The 7,209-nt window shown below is 46.4% G+C and overlaps 1 protein-coding gene across 2 annotated transcripts in view; it reads right to left on the bottom strand.

The window, feature by feature from the left end:
• Positions 1 to 7,209, bottom strand: part of PKNOX1 (PBX/knotted 1 homeobox 1) — a 1,629,974-nt gene that overhangs the window by 780,195 nt on the left and 842,570 nt on the right. The window lies entirely within an intron of this gene.

Here is a 7,209-nt window from a genome sequence, read left to right as displayed (position 1 = left end):
TTCATGTTTCACTGTTGCAGTCATCACACTGATAGTATACCCCAGGGAGGTCAGTAGGTCCTTTACAAAAGTCAGGTGCTGTAGCAGCTTTTCCTGACTGTCTGCCTGAATCAGGCAGTCATCGAAGTATGGGTAAATTTGAATATTTCTTTGTCTGCAAAAAACAATGGTGGGAGCCAGACATTTTGTGAAAACTCTGGGAGCAGTGGATAAGCCACAGGGAAGTGCAGAGAACTGAAAGTGCAAGGATCCTTCCCTGAAACGTACATATTTCCTGCATGATTCCCTGTTTGGGATGTGTAGGTAGGTCTCTTTTAGGTCTAAGGTGGCTAGCCAAACATCCTTGGAAAGCATTGGTAAAAACTGCTGGAGGGTGAGCATTTTGAATTTTGGTATCACCAAAAAGGTGTTTAGAATGGATAGATCGAGGATGGGGTGCCATGTGCCCTCTTTTCTGGGTACCAGGAAGAGTATAGAGTAGAAACCTTGGCCCATCTGTTCTGCAGGAACATGCTGTATTGCCCTCATGGAGAGCAGGGAAAGGACTTGCTTTTTGGCCTCTGCCCACTGGTTTGGAGGAAAATCTGGGTACCCTTTTGAGGCTGGCGGAGTGTGGAAGTAAACTTTGAAGTGCAGAGAAAGTACAGTTTTGTACCTACCATAAATGTAGATGTTCGAGTGCTAATACAGCTGCAGTCATAACAGATGGGTTCTCCTGCCGTCAGGCGGGTCCTCAGTCGGACGAATTCCAAAGTCTAGGTCCGGCGTCGGTTGTCGTCGCTTCTTCCCTGACGTCAGTGCGACAGGGGTATAAAAGAACCAGCCGACGCCATTTTCTTCAGTTTTTCTTGCCCCAGATGTCAGGTGCCCCCAGAAGGAAGGCAATACATAAATTTAGGTAATAAGGCAATGCAATATAATCAAAAAACAGTAGTTGCAAGCAAATACACCATAAAAGAATACCCATAGAGGGGAAGGAGGGAGGGAAACCTGGACTGCAGCTGTATTAGCACTCCAACATCTACATTTATGGTAGGTACAAAACTGTACTATGTTCATCGTGCATACAGCTGCAGTCATAACAGATGGGTAGAATCCCAAAGCTAAGAAAGGGGTGGTAGGCACTAGGTGTAACTAGGAGGAGCCAAAATGCCCTGCAAGACTGCAGTGGCAAAGCCCGCTCTAGATTTGGAGTATAATGGTAGGTTGTAGTGCTTGGAGAAGGTATGCACAGAACTCCAAGTGGCTGCTTCCAAAATATCCTTGGTAGGAACTCCTCTGAGGAAGGCTGCAGAGGTGGCTGTGGCCCTGGTGGAATGAGTTCTAATGCCTGTAGGTACAGTTTTGCCATGAAAGGAGTAGCAAAAGCATATGCAGTGGGCTATCCATTTTGAAATGGTCTGTTTGGAAATTGGCTTTCCTTGAGCTCCTACTGCATAGGCCACAAAGAGCTGTTCTGATTTTCTGAAAGACTTTGTTCTGTCCAAATAATAACGCAGTTGTCTGTGGATGTCCAAGGAATGTAGTAATCTCTCCCCTTTGTTTTGAGGATTAGGATAAAAAGTAGGTAAATGTATGGCCTGATTTAAAGCTACCCTGGATACCACTTTAGGCATAAAGGACGGGTTGGTTCGTAAGGAAACTCTGTCCTGATGGAAGATGATAAAAGGCTGGACAGCCATGAGAGCCTGTAATTCTGAAACTCTATGAGCTGAGGTGATAGCCAGAAGGAAAGCTGTTTTCCAGGACAAATACTGCAAAACTGATGAAGGAGCTGGCTCAAAAGGAGGCAAGGTCAGTTTTTCCAGAATGAAATTAAGATCCCAAGCAGGTATTGGTTGTTTCCTTGGAGGTCTTAAATTCTTAGCCCCTCTGAGGAACTGTCTTAAGAGAGGGTGAGAGAATAAATGTGGATCAGTGTTGTATTCTGCAGAAATGGCTGAGGCATGGATTTTGATGGAGGAGAAAGAAAGTCCACTGCTTAGCAGTTCAGCCAAATATTGTAGTATTTGAGGTAAATTCAGTTTTCCAGGGTCCTGGCCCTTTTTCTCATTCCAGACACAAAACGTTTCCATTTTGCGGAGTAAGCTTTTCTAGTTGATGGCCTTCTGGCCTCCAAAATGACATCCTGCACCTCCTTGGAGAGTAGGGCCTGCTGTGATGCTAAGGAATCTTCCATGTGGCTAGATTGAGTGTTTTTAGCTGACTGTGAAGAGTTTTGAAGCTGTGCTGAGTCAGAAGAAGAGGCATTAGAGGCAGGGTCCATGGTGGGGAATGCGTCAGGCTCCTCAGGAGTGGGTACCAGTGTTGCCTTGGCCAGTCCGGAGCAATGAGGATCATCTTTGGTCTGTCTGCTCTGGTCTTCAATAGAACTTTGGGCAGCAGAGGAAGAGGTGGGAAGGCATAAACTGTCATTGATGTCCAATTGAAAGAGAGAGCGTCCACTCTCCAGGCCTTTGGATGGAAGATCCTTGAGCAGAATTTTGTCAATTAATGATTTTTGTGGGAGGCAAATAGATCTATGTCTGGCCTTCCCCATTCTTGGATTATTTCTGTAAAAACTTTTGGATGCAACTTCCATTCGTGTGGATCTGTCATATTCCTGCTTAGGTTGTCTGCCAGCGTGTTTTCCTTGCCTGGCAAGTACTGTGCTTGTAGTTCCATTTGTAAGTCCATGGCCATGTTCCAAAGTGACATGGCCAGTCTGCATAGGGGGTAAGAATGTGTTCCTCCCTGCTTGTTTATGTACCACATAACTGTGGTGTTGTCTGTTCTTATCAATAGTTGACCTGGTTGTAGAAAGTTCTTGAAAGCTATAATAGCATTTATTACTGCTAGCATTTCTTTTTGATTGATGTGAAGGTGCTTTTCTTTCTGGGACCATTTGCCCTGAATGCACCGATCTGTCATGTGCGCCCCCCAGGCATAGTCCAAGGCGTCTGTTGTGATGACTTGATTTGCTTGAGGCTTGCTGAAAGGAAGACCTGTGTTTGTTTGACATGCTTGAGCCCACCACAGAAATTCCTTTTGCAGACATGGAATTAGTGGTATTATTGTTTCCAAACTGTGGCTGTGTTGAGACCATATGTTTTTCAGGTACCATTGTAGTTTCCTCATATGCAGCTTTGCACATGGGATTAGTAAGATGCAAGATGCCATGAATCCCAGAGCCTGCAGGATTTTCCTTGCAGTAAGCCTGGTGCAATTTGCTAGTGTTCTGAAGTATTGAATTAGTTGCCCCTGCTTCTCTGGCGTGAGGTAGGCCATCTGTGTGTTTGTGTCCAAATTGGCACCCAGGAAAATTATCTTCCGAGAGGGTATTAGCCTTGATTTCTTTTTGTTGACTGTGTATCCCAGAGAGTTCAATAACATTATTACATAAGCCAGATGTTTCAGAAGAATGTGCTTGCTGTCCGCTTGGATCAGGCAGTCGTCCAAATAGGGATATATTTGTATCCCTTGAAGTCTGCAGTAGGCAATTACTGATGCCAGGCATTTCGTGAATACTCTGGGCGCAGTAGATAAGCCAAAGGGCAATGCAGAGAATTGATAATGGGTTGAACCTACAAGAAATCTGAGGTACCTTCTGCAATTTTGTCTGATTGGGACATGCAGGTATGCCTCCTTGAGGTCCAGTGTTACAGCCAAGACTCCTTGCCCAGCATGGGAAGAAGTTGCTGTAGAGTGAGCATCTTGAATTTTGGTACAAGTAGAAATGTGTTTAGGATGGATAGATCCAAAATAGGTCTCCAATCTTTTCCCTTCCTTGGCACCAGAAATAGCCTGGAATAAAAACCTTGACCTTGTTCGTGCGTAGGTACTTCTTGAATAGCTTTCATGTTTATGAGATCTGTAATTTGCCTTTGTGCCTCTGCCCTTTGATTGTGTGGCAGGTTTGGAATGCCTCTCATTTTTGGAAGGGTGTGAAAATGGAATTTGTAGCCTCTGTTTATAATGTCCAGGATCCATTTGTCCTTTGTGACAATATGCCAATTTTTTGAAAATAATGCCAGCTTTCCTCCCAAGGGGGCTGCCATTTGAGACCTGGTTGGCATGCAAAGGGGAAAGTCATTGGGTTTGCATTCTGAAAGATTGCGAGTTGTCCTCACCACCTCCTTGTGTAGGAGCTTGCCATTGTCTGCCTCTATACGATCCTTGGGATTGTCCTCTGCCCCTCGGGCGCCTGTATCTGCCTCTTTGGGGTCTGTCTGTGGCAGGAAAGGACCAGTTTTTGGAAGGCCAATTTCTACTAAAATGTGGGGGTTGAACCTGTAGAAATTCTTTCACAGTTTGCATTGATTTAGCCTTTTCCTCCATTTTCCTTAATACCTCCTCAGCATTAGCACCAAATAGTACATCCTTTTGAAGAGGGGCGTCTAGTAATTTAGCTTTGACATGATCAGGCAAGGCTTGTTCCTTGCACCAGGCATCCCTACGTATGACTGATCCTGTAACAGCAGCTCTGCATGAGGCCTCTAGAGCATCAAAACCACATTATAAGGTATGCTTACCCACTTGTTCTGCACTATGCATCAAATCCTGCAACTCCTTCAAGTCTGGTTGTTCAGGCTGTGACATTTTACTTTTCAATTGTGATAACAAAAACTGTTGGTATTTTGCATATGAAACTGACAGTTTAAGGCCCTCATGGATAAGGTAGCCGAGGTATATACCTTTTTTCCCCACCTTTCTAAGGATCTGGAATCTCTCTCGGAAGGCAATGGATTTTTAGCAATGGAGGCCTTAACTCCCTTGGGGCCCTGTGAGATGGTTTCTGGGTCAGCAGCATGGCTCTTGTATAGAAATTGGTGTGAGTCAGGGACCCTGTAGTACCTGTCAGGCTTAACTGGAGCTGGAGGTAGAGAGTCCGGGTTAAGGCAGGCCTCCGAGTAAACATCATCTAGGATGTCCAAGACAGGAGGTATAGCCAGAGGCCTGTGCTGAGGAAGCAAGAAAAATTCCCTGAGCCTTTTCTTGAAATCAGAATAATCCTGGCCTTCCCAGTGGAAGTGTTCCCTTAAGGCATGCAAAGTTTCCCCAAATGAGAAATCCTCAAGGAGGGATACAGAAGGGATGGACTCCTCCGCATCAGAGTCTTCAAAAGGGGAGTAAGAATGTTCCTGATCATCAGAGTGCTCTGAAATAATGGAGCCCTGATCAGAGGAGGGGGAATCTTCCTCCACTCTAGGCCTTTTGTCTGGAGGGGGCTGAGAACCTCTGATAAGAGTAATTAAATCCTCAGCCATTTTAAGCATCTGTTTCTTAGGCATGGGGCCTGGAGATGGGCCCTGTGTAGCTGCTCTCTTAGAGTGCATGGTTGCTTTAGACTTTGTGAAAGCCTTGACAGAGAAAGAAGAGGAAGGTCTGAAGACACCTTGAGTGGAGGTGGACCTGTCCACATTCTGAGTTTCAACGCCAAGAGTGGCTTCGGTATCTGTAGTTGGGGTGTGGGCCGAGGAGCCTGCGACCTCGGGTACAGGAGACACCGTCAAAGACAGGTCGTCGGTAGGCAGGGGCTGCGTAGGCGCCTCACTGAGAACCGGACCACGTGTAGCCGGCTTTGGCGTGGTGTCAGTAGAGGCCGCGGACCTCGCGTGTCGGTCCTTGTCTTTTCGTTTTTTAGACAAAACCGGAGTCGGAGTATCCGACGACATAGTATAGTTAAATGCTTTTCCAAAATAATGCTGGGCGAACTCCGACCGACGCTTAATAGTGCGTTTGTTGAATGTAGCACAAAAGCGGCAGGCCGAGACCTCGTGGTCTGGGCCTAAACAAGGTATACAGAGGGAATGGAAATCCTTATGCGGTATTTGCTTCCCACAAGAAATACAATTATTAACTTTGTCTGACATCGGTCTGAGGCAAGAAAAGGTTCCCAACGGGTACTTAGCTTTTAAGAAGACTTCGGTTTCCAAATTTTCGTAATCTCAGGAGCTGGCCGACCGGCACTTGCGAACTGCTTCTGCTTCGGGCACCGCGCAGCAAGAAAGACTGAAGAAAATGGCGTCGGCTGGTTCTTTTATACCCCTGTCGCACTGACGTCAGGGAAGAAGCGACGACAAACGACGCCGGACCTAGACTTTGGAATTCGGCCGACCGAGGACCCGCCTGACGGCAGGAGAACCCATCTGTTATGACTGCAGCTGTATGCACGATGAACATCTGAAAGTGCATGGATCCTTCCCTGAAACGTACATATTTACTGCATGATTCCCTGTTCGGGATGTGTAGGTAGGTCTCTTTTAGGTCTAAGGTGGCTAACCAAACATCCTTGGAAAGCATTGATAAAAACTGCTGGAGGGTGAGCATTTTGAATTTTGGTATCACCAAAAAGGTGTTTAGAATGGATAGATCGAGGATGGGGTGCCATGTCCCCTCTTTTCTGGGTACCAGGAAGAGTATGGAGTAGAAACCTTGGCCCATCTGTTCTGCAGGAACATGCTGTATTGCCCTCATGGAGAGCAGGGAAAGGCCTTGCTTTTTGGCCTCTGCCCACTGGTTTGGAGGAAAATCTGGGTACCCTTTTGGGGCTGGCGGAGTGTGGAAGTAAAATTTGTATCCCTGGGACATTATGTTGAGGACCCATCGGTTGTTGGTAATGGTGGCCCAGTTGCTTGCGTGGAAGGAGAGTTTTCCTCCTAGGGGTACAAGCAGGTGGGCAGAGGTAAGGGCTGGGAGTGTAAAGTCATTGTGAGTTCTTACCATAAGGGGGTGGCTGTTCTTGAAGAGGAGGAACTCCATTGCTTAGATCTCTGCATTCCCTGGGGCTGTTGTGTGGGGGGTCTGCTTCCCCTGTGTCTGGGCTGAGGCGGCCTGCAGGGGGCAGGAAAGGACCAGTGCTTGGAGGGGCAATGCCTACTGAACCTCTGTGGATGGACCTGTAAGAAGTCTTTAACTGTCTGCATAGATTTAGCTTTTTCTTCCATCTTTTTTACGACCTCTTCTGCTTTGGTGCCAAATAAGTTGTCTTTGTTCAAGGGTGTGTCCAATACTTTGGATTTGACATGGTCTGGCAAGGTCTGCTCCTTAAGCCAAGCATGCCTTCAAAGGACAGAACCAGTGACTGCTGCCCTGCAAGATGCTTCTAGGGCACCCAAACCACATTGTAAGGTGTGCTTAGTTACTTGACTTGCAGAATGCATTAACTCTTGTAATTCTTTGTTTTCTGCACAATCAGGAAAAGAAGGTATTTTTTGTTTGAGGCGTTCC

Source organism: Protopterus annectens, chromosome 5.part0, assembly GCF_019279795.1.
Source record: "Protopterus annectens isolate FY-2018-M chromosome 5.part0, PAN1.0, whole genome shotgun sequence".
NCBI classification, from domain to species: domain Eukaryota; kingdom Metazoa; phylum Chordata; order Ceratodontiformes; family Protopteridae; genus Protopterus; species Protopterus annectens.
This window is presented reverse-complemented; position numbering and strand designations above follow the sequence as displayed.